The sequence below is a fragment of the Phasianus colchicus genome, chromosome 6 (genome assembly GCF_987193195.1).
Source record: "Phasianus colchicus chromosome 6, bPhaCol1.hap1.1, whole genome shotgun sequence".
Taxonomy (NCBI): Eukaryota; Metazoa; Chordata; class Aves; order Galliformes; family Phasianidae; genus Phasianus; species Phasianus colchicus.
The window spans coordinates 15,357,489-15,378,944 of record NC_143441.1 but is presented as its reverse complement, the minus strand read 5'-3'; the positions used below and the strand labels follow the sequence as shown (position 1 = coordinate 15,378,944).

The 21,456-nt window shown below is 41.7% G+C and overlaps 1 long non-coding RNA gene across 2 annotated transcripts in view; it reads right to left on the bottom strand.

Moving 5' to 3' along the window:
- LOC149917449 (uncharacterized) overlaps positions 1 to 21,456 on the bottom strand; it is a 64,559-nt gene that overhangs the window by 10,981 nt on the left and 32,122 nt on the right. For both annotated transcript variants that reach the window (XR_016467447.1, XR_016467446.1), the window contains exon 2: positions 426 to 618. This is a non-coding gene — a long non-coding RNA (uncharacterized LOC149917449). The remainder of the gene's footprint in view (positions 1 to 425; positions 619 to 21,456) is intronic.

Genomic DNA, 21,456 nt, shown 5'->3' with positions numbered 1-21,456 from the left:
CTGTCCTTGCTCCTATTCAACACATGGTTCTGGGAGCCAAGGAAGGCTGAAAGGACAAAGCTCTAGCAGTTATTACTGACACTGTAATGGTAGCAGTACAGGCATATCAGTCTTAGGACATATGCACTTCTAAAAATGTGTGAATATACTTTTCTTTCTCCTTCGGTGATCAGAAAAAAAGCTTCAGAAAGCCATCCAACACCAGTGAAGTTCTCTCCCTCTTTGCGCTCTGGGGCAAAGTCACATGCTGCAAAGAAAGGCATCACTGAGTTCTGCCAGCCCACTGAGAATTGGTTCTGAAAGCCCTCAAACCCTTCTTATTTCTGGAACAAGATCTAGAATCACCTCTTTCAATGGAAGGGTATGCCTTCCAGCTGGGCAAAGCCCTTTCTTCTTCAGATATTCACAGAATGTCAGTGACTAACCAAGAGCTTTCCAGAATTTCAGGCTTCCAGGGCTTGACTGCAATGTAGTTTTTATTGTATCAGAGAACTATCTCTTCCAAGTCTTGTGTTCTGATGCTGCACTTGATGTGCCTGGTCTTCTTCCCAGCAGTGTGCTGCTTTCACATGGATCCAAAAGCATCTGTCCTTAACTGTTCCTCCAATAAAGGCTGTCCTAAAACAAAAATGCAACAGCACCTTAAATGGAAAGGCGACAAGGTAACAAAATTGAGAAGCAGTGATGGGTTATTTTTATATACCAATACATTTCTGGAATATAAAAATATTGGAATGAAAAAAAAACCAGAAACTTGACCTTGAGTGTAGTGTCTGTCGGACAATGAGCACAGTAAAAGGGTCCTACAAACCAATAAAGCATGCTGCTAGGATTCTCTTTACAGTGTCTTGTGTATGTTGTGTATGTAGTTCCTCATATCTATGACGTGTCATTAAAATTCCAAGCACAAACAGAATAGTCAAGCAGCCAAATGTCATTAGCACTTCTAGCTTCTATGTCAGACCTGGCTTCAGCCTAGCTTTGGCCAAGACTAGTGACAAGCATAAAGAAATTGAACAGTTGGCCTGAGTTTCTCTATTCAGGATTATTCTAAGTGCTATAGCATCTCTCTGTAGTTACATTAGCAGAGGTCGACTTGCGTTCACTGTTCTGTGTTACACCAAAGTTCTTGGCTTGGAGTTGCCAACGTGAGCCTGTGTCATAAAAACCCCTTGTGCCACACTGAAGCCAACTTACTGTTTATTGACTACTGTGTGTATGTTTACTTCTTACGTTATCTTATTGGAACAGCTTTGTAGAAATAAAAGTCATTTAACCACCCCTTGTCAAAGCTTCAAGTCAGGTTTTATCTTTCTGCTGTTCTTGCAAAGGATATTATTTTCAAAATATGAATCTGACTAACCACAGATTTCTTTCTGTTTATTTCTACACCCATGAAAGCATTTACAGTGAATTTCTTTTCCTGCAAGTAGTCAGTCAAGTTTAACTATTTGCCAACTTAATCAGTAAATATGTTTGTAACTGGGAAAATATACCTCCTCCTACCTCATGATTAAATGTAATCATATTAAGTGTCAATTTAAAAAAGTGTAACTGTTTTTATACAACAGATTATTTATCTGACATCTACAACAGGCCTGTTGGATATGCTAAGCATTGCACATTTTAATCTCGTAAGTGCGAGAAACTACTACACATGAACTTAGCACTCTTAAAGAATCAGTATTGGATACAAATTACATATTTTAATGAAGGAGAAAGATTAATAAATAGAAGGCTTGGACTTCAGCTTTTTTTTCTAGGAAGTATACATTTGGCAATGTGGTAATGCTATTTTCAGCAAGTGAAGACTCACTAGAACAATAATAAAATCTATTAATTACAGAAAGAGAGGGAGAAAAGAGGCTGAGGGCTTTCCATCAAATACTTCGATTCCTGCTTTGATTTGATTTAGCTTTGCGTCTAGCTGTTGCCTAAGGAAAGCTCTCTGATCGAACACATCACATTACTGTTAGATGCAGTAAACACATCTAATGTTAGACATAGTAAATCCAATGCTTTTTGTTGAACACTGTTAGTTTAACAGAAAGTTACATCAAAACCCTAGCTGGTTCAAAGGGTGGAAGCACAAGTTATTATTTCCCTAGAGAAACAACAATCCAAATAAAATATTGTTTCTGTTCCTTGGACCAGAAAGAGAAAGGCTAATTTTGTAGTAACAGAGCCTCTTAGCATTTGGCCTTTTTGAGCAGATAGAAATGGCTTAAAGAATTGTCAGCTTTATGCCTCAACTGAGAACTGTAAAAAGATCACAGGAATATCACCTAAATACATAGGAACAAAAAGGTTTGTTTTTTTCATTATAAGTTTCTGACATCTCTAATTTTCTTCAGTACCACTAAAGGGAAATTAGCTAACTTCAATGTGCTGTAGAAAATTCCATTTGTGAGAATTAGATTGACAGTCTCTGTATCCCACGCTACCCACAAAAGAATGCCCCATGCACATATTAGCTCATGTACCATTATGAATTGTATTTGCTTGCAGCAGCACAAAGAGTTAGGGAGGCCATTTGATGTAAATGCTGCAGTTGTTTAAGTCAGTGAAGCTTCAGTTACTTCAGTACACATATTTCAGATTTACATAAGACAAATAAACGAAATCAAAACTGGAAACTGCACTTAGCAAAGTTTTCTCACAGTTAGTCCTACTTGCAGAAAGAACGGTTTGGTCCTTCCCTTTAAACATATTTGATTTAAAAACTCTTCCTTCCTCCAACATGCACACACGGGTACTGCCAGAATGCTTTTCTGTCCCAATTCTCCTCTTTAGGAAAGAAAAAAGATGCAATTCTTTGTCAAAAATCTGGTACAGGGTATCACTGTTTGCATAAACAGAGCTATCTTGTGTTGTGTTCAGCAGAATCCCTCTACATCCAGCTGCACTCAGAGTGGATGCTTTCACCATGTCACGTATTTATGATCCCACAGAAAAACAAAGCCAAATAATAATAAAGAATAGCTTAGTCCAGCGATACTTTTAAAATAAGTGAGAGCAGGTGAAAACATGATCCACTTACAGCAGTGCCAGAAATAGCTCACACAAGTATATGTGGTATCCACTCCTATTCCAGTCTCCTGGTGAGCTTCCACCTGCATGTCTGCCAGCCAGGCAGAACTGCTCAGAAATGTATTGTTATCTTTACTCCATATCTTTTAAGGTGCCCAATTCCTGAACTGAGGATTTGAGCCTAAGCTTCACTGAATGTCAAATGATTCAGCCTGATTCATTAAACATATATACATAGAGGATGGGAAGAAACGTACCAGAAATACATCTTTACCAAGTCACAATACCTGATTGCTATCCACATCCCAAAATTTCCTGTAGCCAAAAACTGCATTAGTCAGTTCAAACACTTCCAAACAGCTTGCAGGTGGCAATTTATAATCAAGTGACTCCTCTCTGGGAGCTGGTAAGCTAATGGGAGATGTCTGGGGCTTCTCTGAGTGGACACAATTTACTGCATTCAAGTTGTGAGCCCAGACCACAGGACACAAGTTCAGACAGCAAGCAGTTCAGCTGGCAATTACCCTGCCTGGAAGAGACTCAGTAGCAGAGAAGGAAGCAGAAACCAGGTACCAAAATGATGAGTATTGAAAACTATAGGCATCTCCTGTCACACCACCCATGTGTATCCCATGTGATAACCATGTGTATCAGGTTAGATGATTGTGGCTTCAAAATGCATTGAGATTTCAGCAGGAATCCTAAATATACACTGATCTGAGAAATGGCAATCAGGAATTTTAATTTGTTTTTCCTTTTCCTAGGATCATAAAGATCCTCATAGGACATATATTTCCTCATTCACTGAGACAAGATCCTGGCTTGTAATCTGTGTTCCTGAGACCCAAGACAAGCAGACTGACAACCACCTAATTGGAGCTCCTGGACATGATGAGGCCTTGCTCAGAGACACAGTGTCTAGCTGCATTTCAGCAAGCCCTTGCTGTTTTAATTGGCAGAAGGAACTCCGGTTTGTTGGGCACAGTTGTAGAACACAACTCTAGAAGGAGCCTCATCTTGAATCACAGAATACACTGAGTTGAAAGAGACAAAGATCATGGAATCCAACTACAGGCTCCACACAGGACCATTCAAAATTCAAACCATATGTCTGCGAGCCTCTGAGCCTTGAGTCAAGACCATTTCTACCCAACTGATGACTGACACAATGATTAGGCATTTTTTTCCTTATTTTGTCTGTCTGAAGAACTGTACCAATCTTTTGAAAAATATATTCAATTATCAGGAGGTGGATGGCAGGCTGGACATGAGCCAGCAATGTGCTCTCATAGCCCAGAAAGCCAGCTGCTTCTGAGCTGCAGGGCAAGGAAAGCGATCCTACCACTTTGCTCTGCGGTGGTGAAGCCTAACCTGAAATAATGTATCCAAATGTGAAGTTCTCAGTACAGGAGAGACACAGACCTGTTGGAGTGCATCCAGAGGAGGGCCACAAAAATGATCCAGAAGGCTCTGGGGAGACCTGAGAGCAGCCTTTCAGTATCTAAAGGGGACTGTGAGGAAGAAGGGACAGACTCTTTAGCAGAGTCTGATGTGATAGGACAAGGAGAAATGGTTTCAAATTCAAAGAAGAGAGATTTAGGCTGGATATAAGAAAAAAGTATTTTACAGTGAGAGTGGTGAGGTACAGGAATGGATTGTCCAAAGAAGTGGATGCCCCATCCCCGGAGATATTCAAGATCATGCTGTACAGGGCTCTGAACAACCTGATCTAGCTGTGGCTGTCCCTGTTCATTGCAGGGGAGCTGGACTAGATGACCTGCAAGGGTCCCTTCTAACTCTACAGATTCTAAGATTCTGTGATTTCAGAAGCAATTATGTTTACACCTTTTACTAACAGGCATTTTCTCAGTGGCAAATGTATTCAGGAGCAGCGTGCTATTAAATTTATAAATGCACAGAATTTTTATTAAACCCAAATTCTGCAGCTCAGCTGACTACAGAAACCACATAGCAGTGAGAGGTACTTGGGCTTGTTGTTTGTTTGTTTGTTTTTTAAATAACATGTGAGAAGAATATGCCATTCCTCTAATCAAGTACCCTTTCACCCAGTGACAGCAGCTATAGTCAAGATAGCTGGTCTAGTAGCAAAGTGAAGAAAAAAGAAATGATTGCCCCTCCCTTTTCACAAATACATTTTTCATTTTTTCCAGTATCTGGCATTTAACAATGTTTTGATTAAACAGCTCTCCATACCAACAACTGATAAACTGCCACAGTTAGAATGGAAAACTGCAACTGTGCAGGAAGTGACCACAGACAAGAAAATTACTGTAGTCATTACTTATTCACATTAGTGATTTCTGATTTTTCAAGAATAAAAGTATATCTGCTTCGCAAATTACTTAGTATCCGTGATGTTTATGGTTACTCAGAGGTGCAGTGTGGAGTTTTTCAGGTGCCTCTGGTTGGAAATGACCACTGCAGTGCAGCCTGCATAGCAAGAGATAATGGAATAAATCAAAACAAGTCACACACTAACCATGAAAAGCAATGCTGTATAAGTAGCAAGAAGAAACTACAAAACTCTTTGTTTAGCAGATAGACAAATCAGTTTCATTGTCCTCAGTAACAAGATCATGCACTGTAATTACCTCTTAGAAAGCTGATGAAATAAATAATCCAAGACAACTGAAAGCAGCATGTTGTATCTGACAATTTTTGTTGAAGGGTGTTGGCTTTCTGAGCTATCTTCACAAGAACTGACTACAGAACATAGAATAAATATTCTTTTTAGTTTGTCAGATACAGATATTTTAATTAAGGTGTAGCTAGATCTTTTTAGGAAGACAAAGAACTAGAGGAAGATAAAGATGTTACTTTTTGCGGTTCATCTGACAAGGAGAAAAGCAGAATAAAAGAGGCTTCACATAGCTAAGCAGATTCTGTAACTAAGCAAAAATGTACAAAAATAAGCGCCTTTGAGTCAGAGACCTCATCCATCCAGGTCTTGTCTCTCAGTGGTTCCCATTCAGGTCTGAATATTCACAAAAAAAAAGTTATAGGACTGAGCTTCACCCAAGGAAAATGGTGGATAGAAGATGGAAGCAGAACAATTCTGTACATAGTTGTATACATTGTCATTCTCACTCAGGCTGGGACAGACAGTACATTTTCACAAAAAATAAACTGAAATATCAGCATAGCCAGAGCTTAACAGCTCTCAAAACGCTGAGCTGGTCAGAGCTATCTTACTATCTTACACCATACAGAACACAGGTAGGAGCCAATTTCTCTTGTGAACTGGCCCTAGAACCCCAGGTCCACAACAAGCATTAGTAGCACTGCCTTTTCATAGGTCCTTATAACCAGGCTACACTGAAGACACTACCTCTGTTTTCAAAGCAAATAAACTCTCTAAGACACCGCTGTGTTTAGAGACATCAACATTTTAATATGCACAGATACAGACACTGTCATCTTCCATTCTGTGGTCTTTGCCCTACTGTCAGAATAACTTCCTCAACAAAATGCTTCCTCTGTGACACCCCCCACTTTTTAACTCTTCCACTCTCTCTTCTTTCTTACTCATGACACTGTTTCTTCTTGTTCTGGGCTCAAAGCTCTCCCACAGTTCCTCAGCCTTACTAGCAATGAAACACGTGGCTGTTTTTCTACCTGTACTATGCAACAAGATAAGCCCTTCACAGTGACACAGTAGGCCACTAACCTGTTTAGCAGACACTCTTAAATCACCTGTGCTCAGACGGAATATAACCTGCAGAGCAGATGGACAGGAGGAAAAAAAGAGAACAGCCTGGCAAAGTTTGTCCTTGAACATTCTAGGACCGTGCTGATGCTATTTCAGAGTCATTAGTAATTATCTGTGACAACTTGTGAAGGAAAGATGAGGCTTTTCATAAACAGCAAATGGTGAATGCAGCAATCTGTAAAACTAGAGAGAAAGGAGGATCCTAGAAATGACACGGCACTGAACCTAACACTTCAGTTCTTGGAAAGACACCAGAACAAATCAGTCAGCCCTTATGTAAGCACCTTGACGATAAGGACACGTCAGTGGGGATTTGCCATTAACAAGTCCCTTCAGACTGAGATTGTTTCCTTTAAGGCAAGAAACAAGCCTAAAGCCCAGTGGAGGTGTTCTCCACTGCTGCTTTGCTAAGGCTTTCACACTGCAACACGGAACATTCCCACAGGCAAGCTGGGGCAGCATCAGGAAGCAGATGCAAAGCAACATGCAAAAATCATATCCAGAATGACGAGTTATCAATGAGAAATTGTCAAACTGGAAAGTATGTCAACGTGTGAGACATAGGGCACTGCTTTAGGGCCCAACTATTCAATATTTGTATTTGTGAGTGGGATACAGGAAGACACTATAGCTGTAAGCATGGACAAACTGAAGGGAGCTCTGAGCGCTCTGGAAAATTACAGTTGAAAGCAATTGGGGCAGCAGTGAGTAACTGCTCTGGGTTCCTTCCAGCTGTATTCCTTATGACTGTATTTTTCTTCACATTTAACCCTTATGCAAATCGTAAGCTGTAATCCACTAATGTGACATTCTTTAGAGCCTCTCCTTACCCATATTGTGCTTTTATTCAATTCATTTCAGCCAATTCCAGAGAACTGTGCCTCCTCTCAGGCTCTCACAACTTGTTGCTTGATTGCGAGCTCTTTGGTAGCAGAGAGCTGCATTTTATCCTACTTGTGTGTTATCCTGTACAATGATTCCCAACCTTTTGCTGTGGATTCTAGAAATGTACGTGTTACAAGTGGATTAAAAGAAAGGAAAAAATCAACATAAAACAGTAGATTGCTCTTGCCAATTTTAAAGCATTCTGAATATTTTAAAACAGGGCAGCATACTGGACAGGAATTTAGTTCAAATTTACATTCACTTTTCAGTTGCTCCCTTTTCATGAGATACCTAAGGCAAGAGTATTCAGCACTGGTATGCAGTAATAGCACACGTACTGAGGGCTGACACGTGGAAAATGAAGCAAAGTCTGTGTAAAATGAAATCATTCCATACAAGGAGAGCAGGGCCTACGGGATGGAATTACCAGCCCTAAATGGCACAGCAGCCAGCTTCTGCTGTGTCTGATCCTGCAAACATTGAACACACATGCTCAGCTTGACTATGAATAGCCCTATTGAGTTGAACAGAATTATTTACAGTAGTAAAGTTAAGTACGTGCATAAGCACTCACAGATTTGGGGGCTTAGCACTGGGTGAAAGCAAAAAGAGGAAGACAGCCATTTCCTGTGCTGCAGAGCAGTTTCAGTCCAGCAGATCTGCTCAGACCTGTTGCCCAAGCATGCAGCTCTCTTCTCCACAGACACCACTCGTAGGTCTTCCTGGCAAGCAGATGAGGGGAGCTCCCCAAATCATAGGCACTGCTGCTTCTACCCCACCTCCTACACAGTCTCTCTGTAGTGCTTCTGTGTCTAAGATGGCCATTGAAAGCAATCAGATTTGGCACCTGTGGCCTTTTCACTTAGTTCAGAGGAACTGAATCCCACACAGCATTTTCATTGACAGTGAAAGCATGCAAGCCAAGAATAAAATCACACAGGCTTTTACAGACTGTCCTCGCCCTCACCACACTGGTATTTTCCAAGCTGCCAGCCAAGTGAATACATACGTCCACAGCCCTGAAAGGACCAACCCCTGTACTGCAAAGCCTCTCCTCTTTGCTGTCTCTGCTAAAAGTCATTCAGATCCACTTTTGGTTTGCTTAATGGTTTTTAATGATTTTTTAAGGAATAATGCCATTCACTGGATACTATAAGGTAACTAAAGCCAGCAGCAACAACAACAGAAGAATTATCTACTGTGGATTTAAAGTAGGCCTTAATTCTGTGTGTTGTAACATTTTATTATTTAACCACTGAGACAGAGAAGGGATGATCCTACGGTCAAATCGCAGGATTGACACTTAGGAGATGTGGCCTTTTTCAGGCTGCTATGAATCCGTTCTATGATTCTCAGCATGTTATTCAAATTCTTTGGCTGAATTTTCATCAGTGATTCACATTACCAATATCTAACCAAAAAGACTTCACTTACAGACGCTTGCTCTGCATTCTGGAGATCTAGCAGATTTCTTTCTGAATACATCGTGCACTGCCTACTCAGTAACCAACATTTTCAGAAGGAAGTGGAAGAAAGTAAACCTTTAGAAATCGTAGGCTTCAAGTTGAAAACTGGACTTTTAATTCAAGTCCTAAGACTGAATTCTTCCATGAAAATTGAGGAAGGTGTTCTGGACATGGTGCATTATTCCTTTAACCTTCCTCTCTGGAGCTTCCTTCCTCCAAAAGCCAAGTCTGCATACCACCCCCTTCAGGGTTAACCTAAAGGCTTTGTACTATGTAACTAACCCCACCAGCAAACTGCTTCATAGCAGAACACCGTTGACTTTGTTATGGGAAAATAATATCAACCACAACTTTCAGATTGATACTTCTGCACTGCATAGAAGGAAGTGGTACACACTGTTCTCATGATGCTCTCTACCACATCGGTTCCTCCAAATAAGAGGCACAGCAGAGCAGGAGGCATGGGCCAAGAGGCTGTTACCCAGGTTTGCCCTCCACTCTGCACAGCAAGGCAGCAGAACACAGCAGGTGAGGCTGCGATGACGGCAGCAGCACTTTCTGCCGCTGCCACTCCCTTCTCTGAGAGCAGCAGCGCACCAGTGCAGGGCTGACTGCAAAGGCAGTGGCACAACCTGAAATGATGTATGATGTATTTACATTAATCCCTCCTGGCATAGCCATACACTGTTCAGACGTCACTGGCAGAAGTTCAGGTTTGCATCTAGAGCTCACAGTGCTGACAAGGGCTGGAGTAAGCTGCATGAGCTACAGCACAGCTTTGCTGCCGTGAACAGTGGCCAGAGTGGACAATGTGCTGAAGAAACCCAATGACACAGTGACATGGATACCACCTCCAGAGACAGAACCTGACAAAGAGACAAGCTATCATTGTGCTACCTGGTCCTCACTTCCTGCTGCTCTTTCCACCTAAGGAAATTCAGAAGTGTTAGTCATTATAGAACCAGTGAATTCTTTTTTTTACCGGTGGTTTTGCCTGTAGTAAAAGCCTTCAAAATGTTCCATGATTTTATTTTGATGAAAAAAATGCTTGGAAATATTCACAAAATTTGTATTTTACTTATTTAAGTATTATAATACTTATTATTTTTTATTTTTGCAGAGGGATGACAAGCTCTATTCACAGGACCAATGGTAAATAATCTTTCATCAGAATTATTCTGAACAAAAAAAGGGATTAGTTTTATTCCCTTCTTCCTTAGTAAACAAACAGTAAGAAATCTTACACGAAAAGGCACGTACGTATCCCTGTTATATCCTGCCAGTTCGCTAAGTTTAGACAACAGTCCTATTTGCATCACAAGTCTCGTTTGAACTGAACATGTTTCAGTGATTTGAATTTCTAAATATTTGATGGGTGGGAGCATTTCAGAGAGAATATACTGGTGAGGCTATTTAAGCAGGTGGATGGATAGAAGCTGTGAAATAGTACCGAGGTAAGAGTAGATATAAGGATATCTACTCTCACAGATTCTTTGTTTTCATTCCACAGATCACTTCCAGTTGGTTTAAGGCAAATGGAAGTCACCACATCCCTGTGCTATTGAAGAAGAAAGTTGGTTCTATCTTCTGATTCTTAGTACTTCTACACCGAGCTAAATCAATCTGAAAAATATAATCAGAGAACTTGCCTGAACTTTCTGGCCACAGGTAGCAGTGTTCTTAGACCACAAGCTCACCAAAACAAACTGTGTCTGGCATGACACGTATTTCTAGCTGTGGATTTTCTTCCAGTCAGTGCCAAGACATTTGCACTACTCAAGCAGCCTTGTTTCAGTTGCTGAGATCAACAGATCCCAGAACAGGAAGCAGTAGAGAGCAGAGGCTGCCCAAAGCAACAGAGTTTGTAATGGCAGTGGCTTGTTACCTTCAGAATAGGACTGGTTGCTTCACTGGGCAAAGGCATTGCCAGGGGTTGGTTGGTGAAACAACCTCTGAACTGGACTCCCAGTTCAAAGTGACAGGGACTGCATTACCAAGAAAGCTGAGGATAAGAAACTGAAACTCCAAAATGACCACACGCAGCAGTCTGAAGTCCTGGAGCTGTACAGAAAGTCTGTAGTCCACCAGTGCAGAACAGAGGTGCAACATAAGCAGGAACACAAGCTAACCTTGCAGTAAAAATAATTCACATGTATTTCCTGGTGTCTAGTATTTGTGCGGAATATTCATGTGGTTTCTTCACTGCCATGTCACCTGTTAGTTCTAAGGTTTCAGCCACAACAGTTTCATACAGCAGAAATGTTTTTCCTGGCCTCAAAAGTTTTGCCCTGCCCAGGTAGCAATCCCCTCACATGTTTATCTGGAGGTCCTGGAGTGTCAGGCCCAGGGACACAAATAAAAAATGAAATTTAAAGAAAGAAGGAAAGAAAGAAGGAAAGAAAGAAGGAAAGAAAGAAGGAAAGAAAGAAGGAAAGAAAGAAGGAAAGAAAGAAGGAAAGAAAGAAGGAAAGAAAGAAGGAAAGAAAGAAGGAAAGAAAGAAGGAAAGAAAGAAGGAAAGAAAGAAGGAAAGAAAGAAGGAAAGAAAGAAGGAAAGAAAGAAGGAAAGAAAAATACAGAGTATAGAAAAGGAAACTGGAAAACAAAGAGATCTAAGGAATGGAAAAATGCATTAGCATTAAAGATAGGCAAAGAACAGCTCCAGCTGCAACAATAGGAAGGAGTGGTATTTGATTCTTGTTTACTTTGTGTACAACAGAGGGGTAGCAGCACAATTCATTGGAAGGCATTATTATCACTTGTGTGCAACAGCACCCCTGAAACTACCAATAGAGAGTTTTAACCACCAGGCCCAGCTCTTCCCTGAGGAATCATCTTCATCCATAACCTTCAGCTCCTTTTGGTAGCAGCCAGTACTGCAGCTATCTGGCAGCGCCCACATCCTTTACCAGTGTGCTCACAACTCCACAAGGTGTGTGAAGGGTCAGATTCATTGTTTTTAAACGAACTAAATCAAATACCAAGAAATGTTAACCCTAGAAAATTATATGCTTATTTAAGAAAGCAAGGACTGGACATTATGCTGCTAAAATCTGTTTTCACGGGTTTAATCCAACAGGTTTTCTTTGAAATTTGGACAAGTGCGTGACACGGTCAGTTGCTGCAGCTCAGAAGACAGCTGGCAACAGCTTACACTGCAGGAGAGCAATGAGGGTCATGCATCAAGAAGGTCCAGGTGACAATGTAGGCCAGGCTGAAGGAGGTGAGTTACAATAGCTGCATTTTTTCAGATGGGAAGGATAGCTAACTACATGTTCCAGGACACAGTACATAGATAGACAAGGAGGAGACTCCATTGAGGAGACTACCTCACATGTACTAAACGTGCCTCTCCCTGAAGCATCCTGTACCGACCGCTGCCATGGAAGAGGAACTGCCTTGCTGAAACAAATCCAAAAACACATCAAGTCCTGTGATTTGTGTCAAGGTGACACAAGACAGATTCTACTCCTGCTTCTGGTCCTGCTAATAACATTCATGGAGTAGGTCACTTACCCCGGCTTTATCGACTTTCAGTGGGGGACAATGAAATGGACCATGGCTATAAGCATGAGGTATCACACAGGGCCAGAAGTTATTCTGTGCCAGGCAGTTTGAGATCTAAAGAATTGGGGTTCTGAGGGCTGTTTTGTTTGGTTTTAATATATACTATGTTTTGCAACTAAATCATATCCAGACTCAATTAGTTACCAAATGTCCAAATTACTATTCCCCCAGTGCGTTCCTACCCCTGTCAGATTATGTACAATAGCTTATCTAGATACTATTGTTAAGGCCAATGTCAAGTGTATCTAAAACTGAATCTGTGCAAGCAGTACACTGAACCAGAGCAAGATTAAAAACGAAAATGCAGTGAGGTGGTCAAAGTACACAATAGGTTGTTTTGCTGGTTTTTTTTAAATGAGGCAACTCAGCAATTTAGCACAGTGATATCCTCCCACATACTCTGTGCTGTTATCTTTGGACTTAAGAGGTAAACAAAGAAAATATCAGCTCTGCTGATTTTTGATGCATTAATTATAGATTATCATAAGTTCTACACGGGTCATAAGAACAAACTGGTCACTGCTTCAATAATCTTGTAATCAGACACACTGAAACATTAAGCACAATGAAAAGCTAGGGAAACAAAGTTGAAGCATTGCTGGCATCAGTAGCTGATGGGATACTTACAGAGAGACAGTTTTTCTGAATAAATCATTGATTTTATTCACTATAGATTAAATAGAAAAAAGAGAAAGGGGAAGTGAAATCTGAAGAAACACAAAAGTGCCTCACCTCAGCATGAAAATTATCAGAGTGTTCCTCACAGACACATAGTGTGAAGGGGGAAAAAAAAAAAAAAAAGAAATGAGTAGGAAAATAGAAAGGGTCTAAACTGGCTTCTGTTTTCACTGATGTTAGTAAGTCTTTCCATTGAATCCCCAGGGCAAACATGACCAAACACAACCATTAACAAAAAGGCCCTGAAAGAGTAAGCAGTGGATGAAGCATATGAAGAGTGAGAAGATATTAGCCTGGAAATATGATAGCAGGATAAATTTGAACTTCACTAATACAGTAGTGAATGGATGGCAGGAGGGTTGAATATGTCACAGCCAAAAAGGTGATCATATCCTTTCCAGAATCATAGAATCGTTAGAGTTGGAAGAGAGCTTTAAAATCTAATCCAACTCCCATGCAATTAGCAGGAACATGTACAGCTAGATCAGGTTGCTCAGAGCCCAGACTTCTTGAATGTCTCCAGGGATGGGGCATCCACCACCTCTCTAAGCAACTTGTTCCAGGGCTTCTCTACCCTTATCATTGAAAAACTTTCCTTATATTCAGATCCTCTCTTTCAGTTTGAAACCATTCCTCCCTGTCCTGTCACATCAGACTCTGCTAAAGAGTCTGTCCCCTTCTTCCTTACAGCCCCCCTTTAGATACTGGAAGGCTGCTCTCAGGTCTTCCTAGAGCCTTCTCTTCTCCAGGCTCAACATCCCCAGCTCTCTCAGCCTGACATCGTAGGGGAGGTGTTTCATCCTTTGGATCACATTTGTGGGCCTTCTCTGGATGCACTCCAACAGATCTATGTTGCTCCTGTACTGAGGACTTCACATCTGGATGCAGTACTACAGGCGAGGTCTCACCAGCGCAGAGTAGAGGGGCAAGATCACCTCCCTTCACCTATTGACCACACTTCTTTTGATGTAGCCCAGGATATGTTTGGGTTTCTGGGCTGCAAGAGTACATTGCTGGCTCATGTTCAGCTTGCCATACCCCCAGGTCCTTTTCAACTGGGCTTGTATTGATAGCAGGGGTTGCCGTGACCCAGGTGCAAGACCTTGCACTAGGCTTTGTTGAACCTCATAAGGTTCTCCTAGACCAACTGCCCGAGACTGTCTAGGTCTGTCTGGATGGCATCCTGCCCCTCGGGCAGGTTGACCACACTGCATAGCTTGATATCATCCACAAACTTGCTGAGAGCACACTCAATTCCACTATTGATGTCACTGAAGAAGATATTAAAGGGCATCAGTCCTCAGTACTGATCCCTTGGGGACGCCACTTGCCACTGATCTCCATCAGGATATTGAGTCAAGAACCAGCACTCTCTAGGTACGATATTACAACCAGTTCCCCATCTATTAGACAATCCACCCATCAAATCCATATCTTTCCAGTTTGCAGAGAAGGATGTTGTGAGGGACCATGTTAAAGGTCTTATTGAAGTCCAGATATATGACATCAGTGGCTCTTCCCTTGTGCACTGCAGTTATACCACCATAGAAGGCCACTAGATTGGTCAAACAGGACCTGCCCTTGGTGAAGCCTTGCTGCTTATCCCAGATAATCTCCTTCTCTTCCCTGTGACAGCATAGCTTCCAGAGCAATCTGCTCAATTATCTTCCTTGGCACAAAGGTGAGGCTGACAGATTGGTAGTTCCCTAAGTCATCCTTTCCACTCTTCTTAAAAATGAGTGCAACCTTGCCTTTTTTCCAGTCATCAGGGACTTCACTTGGCTGCCATGACTTTTCAAATATCATTAAGAGTGTCTTGGCAACTACATCAGCTAGTACCCTCAGAACTCTTGGATGCATCTCATCAGGACCCACAGTCTTACTGACATTCAGATTCCTCAGTTGCCAAACTGATCTTTACTTAAAGCGGAAGCCACAGTTCCCACCTTCCAGCCCAATCAAGGAGTGTCTGAAGAGTAATTATTAGTTAAGACTGAGGCAAAATGTTGCTAGGTACCTCAGGTGAGTACGCCTTCTTGGACTTCTGGTTGAAGTATCTGTAGAAGTTTTTCTTGTTCTTTGTGCCCCTGGCCTTCCAGATCCCAACATTACACAGCCTAGCAGCATCTCCACACTCATTCCAGCTTTCACTGCTTGTGCATTTTCTTCTTATTCTCCATTTTGACCAGTAGGTTCCAGTTCAGCCATAGCTTCCTTTCCTGACTTCCTACACTTGGAAATGGAAATGTTCTGTGCACTAAGGAAAGTTTTCCAGAAGGTCTGACAGCTCTGCTCCACTCCTTTGTCCTTAAGGCTAGTTTCTCAGCAGGTTTGTATGGCTAACTCCCCAAAGAGCTTGAAGTTGGCTTTTCTAAAATTCAGCTTCCTGATCACAGTCTTTGTCTGTCCTATATCCCCCAGGAGTGTGAATTCCACCATTGCATTATTACTACAGCCCAGGTAGCCTCCAATCCCGATGTCAGCAATCAGTTTACTTGCATTAATAAACAGCAAGTTCAGTACTTCATTCCCTAGTGGGGCTGTCTATCATTTGGCTCAAGAAATTATTCTTGATGAATTCCAGGAGCCTACAGCTCACCATACTACTTTTCTAGCAAATGTCATGGTGGTTGGAGTCCCCCAGCAACACATGAACCCATGACTGTCACACCTCCTGTAGCTGTAGAAAAAAAGGCTTCATCAAATGGCTCTGCTTCATCAGGTGGTCTGTAGCAGACACCAACCACAAGGCTCCTTTTCTTGTCTCAATCTCTAACTCTCACTCATAGACTTTCAATTGGCTCTTGGCCATTTTTCAAGGATAGCTCTCCATACATTATTCTTTTCTGGATGTAGAGGGCAATGCCTCCCCACTTCCTTCGTTGCCTGTCTCTCAAAACAGCTTGTAGCCATCAACAGCCAAATTCCAGTCCTGGGAATCATCAGACAATGTTTCAGTGATGGCAACTATGTAATGGCTTTCTAGCAGCACAGCAGCTTCCAACTCCTGTTTGTTTTCCATGCTGCCTGTGTAGGTCTACAGGTACTTCAGCTGGGTAGCTGGATTTGTTGCCTTTTTGGTGGATAACTCCTTAATTCCTCTGAAGCACATCCCTAAACCAGTTGCCTTCTCCTATTGCCTAAGTGGTCCCTAGCTCATTGTCATAAGATTTCAAGCGTGCTGCAGTGTTGGGCAGCAGGTTCAAGGCCCCCCACTAGCACCTTCTCCCTCTGACATAGCTATGCCACCCCACGGCTTATCATGGGCAAGCTTGCTATTGCCTCCTTCTCCCCTCCCCCTTCCACCCTCCCCCCCCCCCCCTTTAAAGCCTGGACAATGAGCTCTGCTAGATTTTTCTCCAAAGACCCTCTTCACCCTCTGAGAGAGTCAAAACCCATCTGGACTGCAGGCCTGCTGCCATATAGGCCACCAAAAGTTTTGGCAGGGGCACTAACTGTGAAGCCAAGTATTAATAGATAAGAGTCCATTCCTTTAGTGCCTTTACCCAGTACAGGAAGCAGAGAAGAAAAAGATGACATGTGCCCTCAATTCCTTCAGCAGATGTCTTAAGGCTCTGAAGTCCCTTTTGGTGGCCCTTGAACTACGTGCAGCTGCTTCGTCACCCTTCACGTGGAAAATCAGTAATGGGTAATGATCTTTTGGCCGTACCAGGCTATGCAGTTTCCTGGTTATCTTTATAACTTTCCTTTAAATCAAATCATGAGTAATGTGAAACAGCAATGACTATTCCACTCCTGAAAGTCTAAACTTCGTTTCCCCCCAGTACTGACTTGAAACTTCATAAATTGCTGGAAGTAACACTTGTCATTGGAAGTGCGCTATCAGGATATTAGGGGATTGGCTTGCATGGATATTTGGTCACTGTCTGCCAGGGAGGGGCAGGGAGACTGTTAGAGAGCGATTTGATCAGTCTGGCTGTACTGGAATTGTATTCAGTGTCCACAAATGCCCTTAATTTCTGTAATCATACATTAGAGTTGGAGCTGATGAAAGGAAAAGGAGGGGAAGAGATCATGTTCTAGAGCCTTTCATATCAAGTTGGAATTTTTGTTTAGAAGCAAGCTTAGTTGTTCCAAGTCCTGTGTAGAAAGCCATGCCACTCTCTGCTTGAATGGCCAGAAGCCATCTTTTCCACAAGAAACAAAAGCAGCTAAAAGCTTTAAATCCTATCCCATTGTAGGAACACAATTGAATTCTCTTGCCAACATGAGGCCAGAATATACATAGCCACTGCATAGAATTGACAGTCTGTGGGAATAACCAAAGTCAGGCTGCAAGTTTTCCTTATACAGACATTTCCTGCCACGAGAATGTTACAGTACTAAGTTAGCAACCAATGTAATCTAAAGAACAAAAAGAAAGCCTTTAAAATAGCAAGGAAAAAAAAAAATTATACACAAAGAACACTTCATACTTTCAATACAGGCATTTAAAGTAGAAGATATCAAGGTCATATCCTGCAGCTTTTTTTTCAGGCACATCAATAGAAGGGGGTTGTTAAAGTAAGCCTGAGGCAGTATCTGACCTTTTTTCCTTTTTTTTTTTCTTCTTCCTTTAGATAAGATGCTGTCCAAGAACAGAGCTATAGGACATGCCATACTCAAACACATCTGCAACTGAATAGCATCTATGTTTCAAAATACAGCCCCAAAGAAGCTCTATGAATTTCACTAACAGAGACAAAAGATCCTTGGATCTATAGTATATAATCTAATCTTGCTCTAAATGGGCCAAAGGGAGTTTAATCAATCAGACATTACATCAGCCATATTTAAAATGAACACAGCCATTCCCATTCAGATCTGATGGCTTCCCAACCTATCAAATTCATTTTGTGGCTAAAAGTGGACTAACACATAATACACATTGAAGCAATCCCTGCCCACCCACTTCCCAAGAAATCTTATTCATTATATCATTATAAAGGAAGAAGAAGGGTGTAATCTTTGTATCAGATGAAATATACCCAACTCATCCCTCTAAGCTGGAGTCCTGTTGCCCAACACAAGCTCAGATAGAAGAAAATTTCCCAAAATTTTGAGGAAGAGGGAGAGCAGCTCCCTCTTCCACAAATAGTGTATGTTCAGTATCACCCTGTCCCTACATACGGATGTCTGAGGAAAGCAGCTGTCATCCTTGCCAGCTCTCTTTCCACACTGTCTCAGCTTGATAAAGATAAGAACTATTAGACCTACAGTATTCTTCCACTGTCCTCTCACTAGCCTTTTTCTCTTCTACAATGGCTAATCATCACATAATGAACCCTTTGATTTTCTGTTTGCCCAGCTGGACACCTGTGCAGGGAGCCAGACTGCTGGAGTGTTGCAGACCCAACTCTGACGTCATTCTAAGGCACTGATACTATAACACTTAGGAGCTGTTCTGTACACTCCCTGCTGTTCACTGCTGCCGCTATTGATCATTAGCTCATAAAACTAATTCCAGTGCTATCAGAACAGTTCTTAATAGTCGTATAACATGTGCCTGAAAACATTCAAATGCCTATTTTGCCTGACCATTTATTTGGTTGAATAAATGAATTACTGCTTTTTCTTTCAGTGTATGTTTAGCATGCAGTATTTTTTTTTTACAGAATTTTCCGCATTGAATTTTCAGCTTCTAGAAGAAAGCAGCTTCGGAAGGCACTCTAAAACAACCGGGGACATGGCATGAAGGAAGGAAGAGAAACCCCTCAGTTTATGTGCGCTGAACTGGGCTTGGCATCCCCCTTCAGAGAGGCACTGCTCCCTGCTGCAGAGGGCTTACACATGTGTAACACCTCCCTCTACTGGCCCAAAACCGTTGGAATACTTCAATTCCCGTGCATAAAAGCTTCCTATGAAGTAAGAATCCCGAGTTTAGGTCCATCCTCTTGTTCTTCCACACGTTTGTAAATCTCTCTCCATGACGTGAAAGCAGAGAAGATTTGTTTGATGGAGCAACTAGGAAGAGATGGGGCCCTGGGCAGCCTGGTCTAGCATTAGGTGGGAAGGTTGGTGGCCCTGCATGTGGCAGGGGGGTTGGAGCTTCATGATCCTTGAGGTCCCTTCCAACCCTGGCAATTCTGTGATTCTGTGATTAATTCACCTGGAACTGTTCCCTGGTGATAAAGTCCTCAGTGAAATTCTTCGGAAAGAGAGCAGACATTGGAGCAGCCCTCAAGAACCCAGGATTAAAGAGGACAGCTGTTTGCAGAACAACATCTGCTCTAGCAGTGTTGCTTATGTGATTCTGAAAACTAAGAACATAATGGTGACCTCTCCAGTAAAATCTGAGCCCCGTGGTAAGCCACTGAGGTTTCACTGCATCTCAGTTCTTCACTCTGAAAATGGCTTTCTATTGTAATTCACCTTTTGTGAATTACTGGTAATGCCAGTAACTGGTAAACTGGTAACTGGTAAAATAACTGGTGAATTACTTGTAATGCCCTTTGTAAAGCAAATAACTGAAAATTTCAAGTTATTCCATAGTAAGAGAATTACATAGTTTTCACCATTCTGCATTTGAAAACCTTTTTAATTCTTCCACTTTTATTTCCCTCCTTTCTCTGTTTGATGAGCTTTTTCTAAGTTTCCCTTCCCTGCATTCTGTGTGCCTGGAGAACCATTCATGCAGAATTCACCACGGGGAAACAAACATGATATCCAACTCTTACATTCCCAAGAGGGAATTAGCTGAAACTACTACTCTTTGTGAAATTGGCATAGAATAATGCAGGAGTTAATGATATAGTCAAGTCGTCAAAGAAACCATTAGCACTCTGGTAGATCAAGAGCTATTTCAAACATTTTCTTCTAAATACCCCAGAAAATTACAGGGTTTTTGATGGAGATGGGAGGTGCACAAAGCCTGAAAGCATTATTGCTTTTCAAAGGCTTAGTAACTGCTGGCTGCTGAGGGAGAGCTCACTGCACAGTAGATGCTTGCTACATTTTCAGAACAGACATAAGGTCCTCTGAGCAGGACTTGGCTAATTCCCTCTTTGTGGAAGTCCTTAGAGAGGTTTCCATTGTGTAGTCCACTCTATGGAACTCCTAAAGCCAAAAGATAAGTGTCATTTTCAAAGGAAATTATTCATTTTTTATAGAGCACCTTATAAAATTATTTGCTCCCAGCCCCGCTACATTTCTGTTGCCACTCAAGGGCCAGCAATTATCACAGCCTCCACTAGACTGACTTCTACAACCAAACTTCACTGCTTTCAGTTCTGCATGAGTACGTGAAAGAACAGCACCTTGCCAATTCCAAACATGCAGGCAGCCTCTAAGCTGCTATAATTATTAAATAAGCCATCCACCTAACATGTAGTATGAGGCGATGACTACCAGTGCAATACCCCTCTCCTATACTCTGTGCTAGGATCTCTTCTGATGCACCTGGCAACCAAGAAAGATGTCAGATTGTAAAATGGGCTGAACATGAGACAAGTATACAAACTGTGAGCCAGGAAGTGAGAGAAAGCAACCTAGGGTCTAACACTGAATCAGGTCTGCAGTGGGTATGCACTAAGTAAATCCATCAATCTGCTTTTACATATTATATAAGGAGATGCCTCAGTCATCTAGTGGCCAAAGGTATCTCTGCATTGCTCTCACAAAATAAGCCCAGCCTCACACTCCACAAGCATAAACTGGCAGTAGCAGAGTTCACATTATTGCTGCATCCAAATGGATGAGATTCCCAACAGGTGATCCCTGGTAAAAATACACAAGTCAGTGCAGGTTAATCTAACCTAAATCCTTCCAGGAGACCCAGAGAAGGTTTGAGTTTTCAATGGAAAAAAACAGCAGGGTAAAGAGAAAGAAAAGGTGAGAAAAAAGAAAGAAGAAGAAAAAAAAAACTTGCTGATAATCATAGCAGGTTAATGTCAGAGTCAAAATTAAGAGTTTCTTGACCATACCAAGTTTTTTCTTCCCATTTCCCTCAGAAATAAAGCCAAAGCTTATATAAGCACTGTTATTTGTTAGTTAGAAACCTGACAAAGACAAAGTTTAGTGTGCTGATTTTAACTTCTGCAGGTTACAGGAAGATTCCTCACCCTTCTATAGTACTCATTGAGTATTAAAGTATCGTTCCTCCT